Consider the following 11,522-nt stretch of genomic DNA (forward strand, 5'->3'; position numbering starts at 1 on the left):
CGAATTCAGGACTACTTCTGGGGAAACGTGGTCCCGTGTAGATTGAGATAGGCGGCGGGGGGAGCGGATGCCCTTTAGCACTGGTGTGGGTAATATACGAAAATGGAACCTCTGCTGAACTGGGTACAACGTTCAACTGGCTTTCTTAATTGTTCTTGGCTGCTTTCTAGTTTGCAAAGTATATACACAAAGTATCAAATGTGGTGACAGTAATAATAATAATACAACAAAACAACACCACCACAAACAGGCTTATAAGTATAAAACCAAATTTACTAGAATAATAGCTAGAATAGAGAGAGACTTGTAACCATTCAAACAACAAACATACTAAGGTGCCATGTGCAAAACAAAGCCTGGAGATACTATAAACATGGAGTGGATAAATGTACAACTCTATCTTAACAAGTTACATTTGCAGTAAACATTATGCAGACTGGATAAATGAACCGTTTAACACAAGTGGGCAAAAGGAGTATACTTGCTTTATCCTGAACAAACCATTTTGTAAGATTGGCTTTTCGGACTGATGAAGTGTGTAGCGAAACCTGTAATATATCCGGAGAACAGGTTTCCTTTTGCCCACTTGCGTTATTCTCACCAGGGGGGTGGCTTTGATTTGCCTTCCCGTGATTGATCCATGCATACAGCTTTGTGTTTCCAACTCAGGATCCATTGAAGAACATCTCATCCAGTTCAATCTTTGAAAAACAGCTTTGAAAAACTTTTTCATATTCTCCAGTGTGCTACCCTTGACATTGTGGCGGCACGGGGTTGCCATTCTGTGATTGGACTTACGCTACTTGTTGAACAGTTCATTTAACCAGTCTGTATAATGTATAAGTCTGTATAATGTATAGGGCTTGCCGATCGAAAGGTCGGCGGTTCGAATCCCTGCAGCGGGGTGCGCTCCCGTCGTTCGGTCCCAGCGCCTGCCAACCTAGCAGTTCGAAAGCACCTTCGGGTGCAAGTAGATAAATAGGGACCGCTTACTAGCGGGAAGGTAAACGGCGTTTCCGTGTGCGGCTCTGGCTCGCCAGATGCAGCTTTGTCACGCTGGCCACGTGACCCGGAAGTGTCTCCGGACAGCGCTGGCCCCCGGCCTCTTGAGTGAGATGGGCGCACAACCCCAGAGTCTGTCAAGACTGGCCCGTACGGGCAGGGGTACCTTTACCTTATAATGTATCTCCAGGCTTTGTCTTGCACATGGCACCTTTAGTATGTTTGTTGTTTGAATGGTTACAAGTCTATCTCTATTCTATTATTCTAGTAAATTTGGTTTTATACTTATAAGCCAGTTTGTGCTGGTGGTGTTTTGTTGCTTTCTAGTTTGCATCAAAATGAAGGCTCGTACATGATCATATCAGTCCTGGTTATAGTTGTATAAAGTTGCATACCTGTCAAACAATAGTTTTGAAAAAACTAAAAACACAACACTTTGACTCACTGTTCCTAGTTTTTATAAGACTATACACGTTCCAATGACGCTTGTATGCCAAAGAGCATGTTGCCGTCAACACCTGACAGAACCATCAGTGGCCAGAAGGACCTGTTGGGGCAGCTCCTCCTCCACCTTACCTGAGGCTGCTTAAGACCTGCTTGTCCTAAAGGGAAGGCAAAAACTTTGAAGCCCAAGGTAGCGCCATCAGTTCCTGCAGAACATTTTAGCTAATAATATTTTGTACAATTTGTATGAATGCTGCAGTTTAAATTGTAAAACGCCATGGATACCTTGCATTTGCGTTCATTTGTTAATATAATGCAATGAAAATACACAGAAATAGTTCACGTGGTTGGGTGGTTAACTCTAAGAGGCCTCAAACTACTTGGAACTATTCAGTAGCACAGTTCCACTATAAAATGAGTATGAGGCAAATAGAATGTCAGTTTTGTAACTCTGCTTAAAATAAGTAATAAACTGATTAGCATATATTGTTCAGAGTGTACCACTTGTTTTGGACTTGGCTGGGTCCTTATTCCTTCCAAAATCGCGAAATATAAGTCTTCTACATGGAGAGGTCTGTGAAAGCTATGTTTGCTGTAATGTGTAAAGAGCACTGCAAGCTTGGTTTTTGGTTTTGTTTGTTTTTTGTATTATGAGTAGAGGGGAATCCCTGCTTACATGGGGGTTCTGTTCAGAGTCACTGCCCAGAAATAAGTTCAAGCACGTTCCACTCCCATTCCATCTGTGGCCCACCCTGTTCCGCCCCTTTTTTGTGCCCAAACTGGAATGTGTGTCAATGGTTGCTTATCATGTGCAAGTGGGGAGGTGCCTGTACATAGGTCAGCCAAAGCAACACTTGTCCATCACACATTCTCCTGCTGCTAGAATCAGACTTCCAAAATGCAGGAAGCGTAATGTGTGAATTGGTCCTAATCGCCAGCCACAATCCCTTTATTTTCCTCTCACTGGTTTCTTGGTTGTCTAGACTAGGCTTCCTCAACCTCGGCCCTCCAGGTGTTTTTGGCCTACAACTCCCATGATCCCTAGATAGCAGGACCAGTGGCCAGAGATGAAGGGAATTGTAGTCTCAAAACATCTGGAGGGCCGAGGTTGAGGAAGCCTGGTCTAGACCGAATACAGCCAGCACGGTGCTGGACTGCAACTCACATCATCCCTGACCACTAAGCATGTTGGCTGGGACTCATGGAAGTTGGGAGTCCAACAACATCTGGAGGGCACCACGTTGGATACTTCTGGTCTAGTTCCCATACATGTGCACTTGAAAGAATAAAAAGTTACAGCTATTAAAATCCACAAAATCAGTATGGGCAGCTCAGCTGGTAGAGCATGAGACTCTTAATTTCAAGGTTGGTGTGTTCAAGCCCCATGTTGGGCAAAACAGTTCCTGCATTGCAGGGGGTTGTAGTATATGTTCTGTGAACCACCCTGAGACCTCTAGGTATAGGGCAGTATATAAATTCAATAAATAATAGTAATAATGACCCTTGTGGCCCTTCCAACTTTACAATTCTATGACAAAAGAACTCATTTCATACACTGCATTTCATGTAGTTCATATCATTGCAGATTTCTATAGAATTGATTTTCTATCCCCCTGCCCCCTTAATTGTAAAAGGGGAAATGCTTAACGGAGAAAGAGAAGATGACAGATTATTATTTTTGCAATAGTTGCAATGGTTTATCTGTTCAGTGTAGCTGCTTGCCGTGCAAATGACCCAATATTAAGTCAAATGAGCTGCAATAAAATGTTGTGGTTGTAAATACCAAAACACGTTTATTACTACTGTATCTGAACATATCCTTATTTGCATTATAAATTTGTTGTATCTTTCATCTGCAATAAAGTTGTCTTACTAAATTAGTAGCCTTTCTACACCATGCAATGATTGGCTCAGTCTCATCATCATTGTAACTTTTGGTATTATTTTTTCACACCTGAGGCAAACAAGAAAATGCACACACACACACACACACACACACACACCAGGGAAGAAGGGGAGAGTGAAGATCTACAACAAGAATAAGGGGGAATAAAGTTTTACATTGGAAACAAGCGTGGGAGGAGACCGGAAGTGCTGCTGTAGAGGCGAGGAGGGGCTGCCGAGGTGGCAGCAGATCCAAGCTCCAAGGAGTGCACTACAGCTGTTGCTGCCACTGCAGCAGAAGCAGTGGGTGACACATTCATTGGAGGCCAAATTTGCTGCCCCTGTGGATCCTGCCACCTGAGGCAGTTGCCTCCCCTTACCTTATGGGTGGGTTGGTCCTGATTTTCCCCTTGAGGTCTTTTACCCACATACTGCTTAGGCTCAAATTAATTTTCTAGAAAACAGAATCACAAACTATAGTGGCCTGGCTAAAAATCTTCACTAAAAAATAGAAAGAATATGCAATCAGTATTTAAGACTTTAACTATTATGCAATATTATTTATAATATGGCAAGGAATTATGTGACTTGCAAAGCTATATTTGTATATAATTCATTTATTCCAATGTAATCATTCATACTCGTATTGCACATCGTGAGGAAACTATAAGCCTGTGCAAAACCACATAGTTTGCCTTTTCTTGTCACCTTGAACTTCCTGTTGTTGTTTTCCTGTGTTGAAAAGTCTGCAGATCTTCAGCACGATATGCAGGGACTTGCAAATCTCATCTGTGCTGAGACTTCTTAATTGACTTAATTCTATACAAGGTCTGCTTTTATATGTTATAATGATTATTATATTAGTAAATCAAGTTAAGCATGTTTGTCCAGGTTTTTAAATGAAAAGCAAGGAAGTCTATCAGTCTTACCAGTCAGTGACTAACTCTTCTAATAGTATCCCACCAGTAATGTATTGGAATCTAAACTAGGTGTGTGAACAAACTGATCTATTAAAAGATAAAGATAAGCTGTGTCAGAACTTGTTTTTACCACGTCATCACCATTACTCTGTAAGAGAAGTCCTAATACTCTATTTACCATCTTAATGAAACCCCCACAGAAACCAATCTGGAGATTTGAGGTAAGGGGAAAACTGTCTGCGGACAAACGTCAGCTCCCTTGGCCAGTAAAGCGAGATGAGCGCCGCAACCCCAGAGTCATTCACGACTGGACTTAACTGTCAGGGGTCCTTTACCTTTTTTATTATCAGTAGGCAGATGTTCTCTGGGTCTCTGTCAAGTAGGTAAGACAGAAAGTTCTAAACCCACTGAGGGTAAATAAACTGAATGTTAATCCCAATGAGATTTAGCCATGGCAGGCGCTGCAACCTTCCAATATCTTGACCTCACCCCCAAAGATGCAGTCATCCATTGTCTCTCCAGACAGACGGATGTCAACCTCTACAACCCTGTGGGTGATCAGTCTGACCAGAGAGGCTATGTTCATCCCTGAGTAGATTTGCAGCCACACTTAAAGAACAAGTTCACAGATTGGGGATCCAACACTGTTTAATGCCTTTACAAAAGTCCTAAGGTAACTCAGCTGGATATGAATTTTGATTCCTGGATGGCATCTATGCCACAAAGTGCTTTTCACCAGCTAAGGCTGGTGCACTAATTCACACACACACACACACACACACACACACACACACACCAGACAGGGATACTCTGGTTATCTATACATTGGTAACATCCAGGTAAGACTACAGCAACATGTTACATATAGGATTGCCTTTGAATTCTACATGGAAACTTAAATTGGTGCAGAATATGGCAACCTAATGTTTCTCCTGAACTAGATGCATGGAGCTTACGTTGCTGTTGTTAAAGCACAGTCTTCCTCAGCATTCTGGGGCAAAATTCAAAGCTCCATTATTGGGACCTACTGTAGGGGCTTATACTCATATGCGCCTGCTGCTTCTTAGTATCTTTCTTTAGGTCACCTTACCTTTGAAAGTTGGGCAGGTGACACAGAGAGGGCCCTTTCTGTGGTGATATCAACTGTGGACCCCATCCCAGAGAAAACTCACCTGACACCAAATACTGTAGTTCTGGGCACCACGTCAAAATCATTTATCTGCCTAGGTTTTTAATGATCAGCGAGGCTAACTTTAGTGCTGCTTTCAAGTTTTTTATTGTTTTGTAGCTGATTATTTTGTGCAGTTTCCTATGTGTTACTGGTTTTATTGTGCTGAAAATTAGTAATGCTATTGTATTATTGATTTTTTTGTTTGTTTTCAAAACCAGTATTTTTTTTTTAATTAAGAGGTGAAAGAGAAATGTATTAAACAATCAATTTTTTTAAGGTCCCTGAAAGAATCCATGTAATATGGTTTTCCTGCCTTATATTTAAATCCTGGATGTATGAGGTGTGTGTTTACATTTATCATAGGATCTGCATTATATGCTGAACTCTAAGCCATGAGATAGGAAACACATATATCGTGGATTCATGCACAAATTTCACATATACACAAACAGCGTCTAAAACAACAGTGAGTGACCAGGAAAAAAAGACCAGGCAATTGGATAGCTTGATGGAGATGTTGAGTCAGTATGCATCAGCTATGAAACAAGCAAATTCCTAATGTTGTTATGCAAATCTCTGGTGACACCATACTGGAAAAGGGTTTTGGCTGCCCTTGGAAAGCAAAACGATCAAAGGGCTGGTGCAAATCCCCTATGAGGAAAGGTTACAACATTTGAAGTTTTCCAGTTTAGAAAAAAAGGCAACTAAGGCACGCTAGAGGTGTAGAAGTTTTTTAGATGGTGTGGAGAAAGTGGCTGGAGATAAGTTTATCTCCTCTTCTAATAGTAGAAACTGGGACCATTCAATGAAGCTGAATGTTGGAAGTTTCAGGACAGACAAAACAAAATTATTCTTCACACAGTGCATAGTAAAACTATGGCATTCACAGCCACAAGAGGTGGTGATGGTCACCAACTTAGATGGCTTTAAAAAGGATTAGACAGATTCATAGAGGGTATTCAGTTGCTACTAGCCTTTATATCTTTATTCTATCGCCACTGTTGGAGGCTGTATGCGTTTGAATACCAGTTTCTGGAAGTCATAAATTGAGAGAGTGCTGTTGCACTTGGGTTCTGCTCACAGGCCTCCGAGAGACAACTGGTAGACCACTGTGAGAATAGGATGCTCTGCTAGAAAAATCTTTGGTTCTTGTGTTCAGTTGTTTCCATAGAAATCCTTAGTAAAAAAAAAATGCTAACCATTGGAAGCTCTTCATCTACTTTACCAAATGCTGGCTTCATATTTCATTTCATTTCGCTTGAAACCAGAAGAACTAGAAACAAAACCTGGACTCCTGGACAAGAAACCTCTCTTCTTCCTGCAGAGCAAGTCACACTTTCTCCCTCCCAACTAGTGTCTTGAATGCTTGGGAAGCATCAGAAAATAGATTAAGGAATGCACTTTTTTTGTGGTTCATCTCAATGTTATTTTGAAGCATTCCTGAGCCACAGTTCTAACTGGGAGCCGCCACTGCTATTGATTTACATATATCTGCATTTGTGCCTTCTGTTGACTTCTTTTACAGCCTTAAATCTATTTCTTCCCCAAGCCTTTATGTACCATTACCTATTTACCTGTCTGTATTCTCTGGTACAAACCAAATCAGTGCTGTCATCCGTATCAAATGGTGTCCTCTCCATATTCAATGTTGTATTCTTCTTTTCATTGCATCAGCACAATCATTTCTACTTGTCAGGTGGAATGTTTTCCCCTCTTTTCCCCTATGTGCTGTTCTGGGATTTCCCCTGACCCACAAGAGCAGATTTGGGGAAGGGGCAGAAGAGGAAAAGCCACAATGCACTAGTGGAAGCCCTTGCTCTGGCTTTCATTAGCACAGTGGGTTAACTGAAGCCTTTGATTCACAATCTGATAGGGGTTAATTGTGATGAGGTATTAAAAACCCCAAGACTTCATATGCATAATCTTGTTGCCTATCAGCTGGATTTTCTAGAATATGACTGGTTTAGGGGAGATTTAAAACATTGACTCAAAAGGTGTGACTTGCTTTTTTGTAGAAAAACAATTGGGGATTTGTTTGATTTTTGCTGTAAGGTTGTGAAATCAGAGGTAGAGTAATGGGTCCAGTTATAAGGATTAAAACTCCACTTTTATGTAAAAGTTGCACTGTAATTCTATAGGATCTGAGGATAAAAGTGCCTGTGTTGCATGAGAAGCTTCATCTTTTGCTTTTAATTGGAAATGGTCCAGTTTATTTCAGCAGCATTTTATTGCATATAAATATACAAGCACCACAATCATAGTTGGTCAAATGCTGTTTATTTTGATGCAATTTCCTTCTGAACAAGCAAGTGTTTGTTTTTGTGCTCATCCTTGGTTTAATTCTTAGCTGTGCTTAATGTATATTCTTGGATATATATGTTAAGTCAAGCATAGTACAGTGGTACCTCGGGTTAAGAACTTAATTCATTCTGGAGGTCCGTTCTTAACCTGAAACTGTTCTTAACCTGAGGTACCACTTTAGCTAATGGGGCCACTGCGCCGCCGCCACCGCTCACTTTCTGTTCTCAACCTGAAGCAAAGTTCTTAACTCGAGGTACTATTTCTGAGTTAGCGGAGTCTGTAACCTGAAGCGTCCGTAACCTGAAGCGTCTGTAACCCGAGGTACCACTGTATATCTAGAAACAATCAAAGATTTATGCAGCGTATTGCGAGCCATGGGTTAGTACTATTAGCCAGCTTAACTAAGCCAAAGCTTGATAACTAACCGTCACAGCTAAATGACAGTTGCCCGTTCACCTCTTATGATGGCAAAATATATTTGTATCAAGACACTGGGTAGAAGAAAGGGCTCTGTGCTAGTGTCCATAGCCTCTTGTAGAAACTATATTGCAGAAATCTGTAAGCTATAAATAGTTCCAAGGCTTGGTAAGTCTGGATTAGTACATCTGCAGTCAGAATTTGTCATGAGAATAGGAAATGAGGAAGCTGCAATTCAAATAGTGTCTGTGGAAAGCCGAACAGTGTATATGGAAATACATTCTCACTCTAGAGGCAGGAGTAATGTGCCACAAGCGCTGTTGTTTTGACAATTTGCCATAATTTTATTTAGGTCTGACATAAATTTTCCCCATAAAGCCTGGTGAAGAGATTCCCAGCGTGCAAGGCTGATTTAAAATGTATGTGTAGGCAGTATAGTTTCATTTATCCAGATCTTCCCTGTCCAGATCTTATTATGTGTTGGACATACTTTATGTTCTTTGACACGTCAATATTGAGATAGTATTGTTCTGCAGCAGTTGTAATGTTTCTTCCCAGAACTCCCCTCTGTGTGATGCCTGTGATAAATGGGACAGTAATCAGACAGTTTCCCGTGGGCCTATGGATAAACATACTTAGCTTTCTTTCTGAGTTTTGCTCTTTAAAATCAGGACTGTGTCTAACATAATTTCTCAGACTGCTAAAGTTAACCAATGCCTTGTTCACTATTCTATGCCCTTATGCTTTCTTTGTTGTATCATTGTGTTGATTCTTAAATCAAGAGTTCGATCCTGAAAGATAACCTTCCCACCCCCTTTATTACCTTGCTCCTTGGAAATAAAATAGTGTTTGCTGTGCCCATAAATCTATGCAATATTGAAACTGCAGATGCAGTCTTTTGAGGTATGGGAAATCATTCTGTTATGTTATGTGGTTATATACTGTACAAAGCACAATAGGACAGGAAGGGGCAAACTTTCAACACAGAGCCTTAATAGGTATATTTTTAATAGTTAGGTTGATGGGAAAACTTTGCCAGATACAGGCTACAGATTTTTGAAATTTCCTTTATGCAACCACTAGGCAACATAGGTCAAAAATTCCTTCGGCTGAATCATACTCAATATTCCTACTTAAAGTTGGAGAAGTAAGAAGATAAGCTTGGATCCAGACATGGGTGTAGCCAGGTTTTTGTTGGGGGGGGCACAACCTCAGATTTGCATTGATTTTGATTGATTTAGGAGGGCAACTGCCCCCTTGGCTATGCCCATGGATCTAGAGGAGTGGGGCTTGAACACCATTTGTGCAATGGCACTTTTCCACTCGCCCCTAACCACCGTGCTGCCTGTACTCCCCAGTAATCACTTCTGAGTCCCAACAGTCCAGAGACTTTCTGGAGTGGCAGGTGGTGCAGGTGCCTGGTCCCATTTCTACCAATTCTCCTCTCCCATTACAGCATTCTGTACCACATCCTACGCCGTTCCAGAAAGCCCACCAGAGCTGTTTTTCAACACTTCTCCAGGGAAGGAGTAGGGAAGCCCCATTTTACGACCAGAGTGTGCACTCATGCTACTCTGGATCCAGCACCCATAGCACTTTAACAGTTTCCCATACCATCTTGTAACAATAGCAGCAGCCCAAGACGTTGAAAACTGCCTTTATTATTAAAGATGAAGCTATTGATGGGGGCCGGTGTCTTTACTTGTTTAAAAGTGACGTTCTGGATACAGGCCTTGCTGTGACTTTCTGCTGGTTGTAATTTCATCTGTCCCCATCCTCCTCTAAAACTGCTTCATTGCGCAGTATCAGGTTCTCACACTTCACAAAACATGCATTTTAGGTGACAAAATAAAGTGGTTGCAATAGTGTGGTTAAATGTTCAGCATCTCTGAAAAGTTCTATTGTATCCCATGGATCACAGATGGCTATATACTCTGTTGCACACCACCCTAAGCTCCAAGTGGTGCAAGATTCCAGGTGCTTGCCCAGGGTCTGATTTCTCAGAATCAGGGACAGTGGACACTCTGGTGTCTTTAGGAGATGTGGTTTATCTATGCATATGTACAACCTGAGCCTGCAATGGAGGGGTTCACGGCATTAATACCCCTAGAGGGTTATGCTTCTTCCACAGCCACAGCCTTGGATCCCAGCAGAAATCAGTCATGGCTCTATTAGCTGCCTAGCCTGCTTCTTTCCTTCTAGCTTCTAGCTCACACACCTGAACTCTGTCCGCTGGCCTTCTAACTACCAGACAGTTGGGGGACCCATTTTCTCTCTAGCACGGACACGCTACCTTTGTTACTTTAATGACCCGTACTTAGGGAGCCATTCCCAAGAAGTTGGCCTGGCTATTCAAGCAATGAAATCCTCTATTGGATTTTAACCCTTGCTGGCTCCAGGATTTAGAAGGGACTCAGGCATACAGCTTAACCTCACGAAAAACACACACACAAAAACCTCACAGCAATACTATGAAGAACTATGTGTACTTTACTTACTTTCATAAATATTCTCCAATTAGAATTTGCTTTCAGGAATATGTTTGTATCTGGTAATCAAATATGAATCTAAACGTCTCACTCATTTTCTCTCAAATAGCAGTAGTAGTAAGCTAAATTATACAGATGTCTAACTTCAAGCACAACATAATTTTCTATCTATTTTTAGATTTTCGAGAGCTACGGAATTGATATGATTTCCCTCTGGTTTGTGCACTTGACATTTCAATATTGGAAGGTCACTCAGATTTATGTTTCTATTTATATGTTTTAAATGTTTGATATTTTCTCTTACAACTTTGTTTCCATTTGGTTCATTTTAGGGATTTGGGACACAGCCAGTCTCTTTCAGCTGTCTTCTGCTCCTTCACCAGCAAATTCATATGCCTTTCCAACCAATTTACAGTGGGGGAGTCCAGATTAGCAGCAGCAGCAGCAGCAGCATCCAAGGAATGTGTGAGACAGACCTCAGGGGCCAGCCACATTCCCTGTTATTTTGCATATGACAAGGGGCTCTATGCATGTACCAATGTGTACATGTAAAGAGCCTCTGAATGGAGCAGGACCTTGCCTGGAGCATTTACATTAGTACATTCTCTTGCCCTCAAGCATTGCACTGGAGGTGGGGCTCGTCTTGTTTGTCAGATTGGCCTGGTTGCGCTTTCATTGCAAACTGCATATCGGAAATTATGGCTAGAGACACAACTTTTTCCAAACTTTTCCAGTAATGTGTTGGGCTGCGTGTGTTGCAAATTTCAGTGACCAAGTAGCCATCATAAATGTGTGTGTTGGAATAATCTCATAATGGGGTTCACAGAAGCCTCTTGGTGCACTGATGTGAGGCGACTGCAGCAGGGTCACCCTCTCCCCGCCAGCCACACATTA

The sequence above is a fragment of the Podarcis muralis genome, chromosome 9, assembly GCF_964188315.1.
Source record: "Podarcis muralis chromosome 9, rPodMur119.hap1.1, whole genome shotgun sequence".
Classification (NCBI taxonomy): domain Eukaryota; kingdom Metazoa; phylum Chordata; class Lepidosauria; order Squamata; family Lacertidae; genus Podarcis; species Podarcis muralis.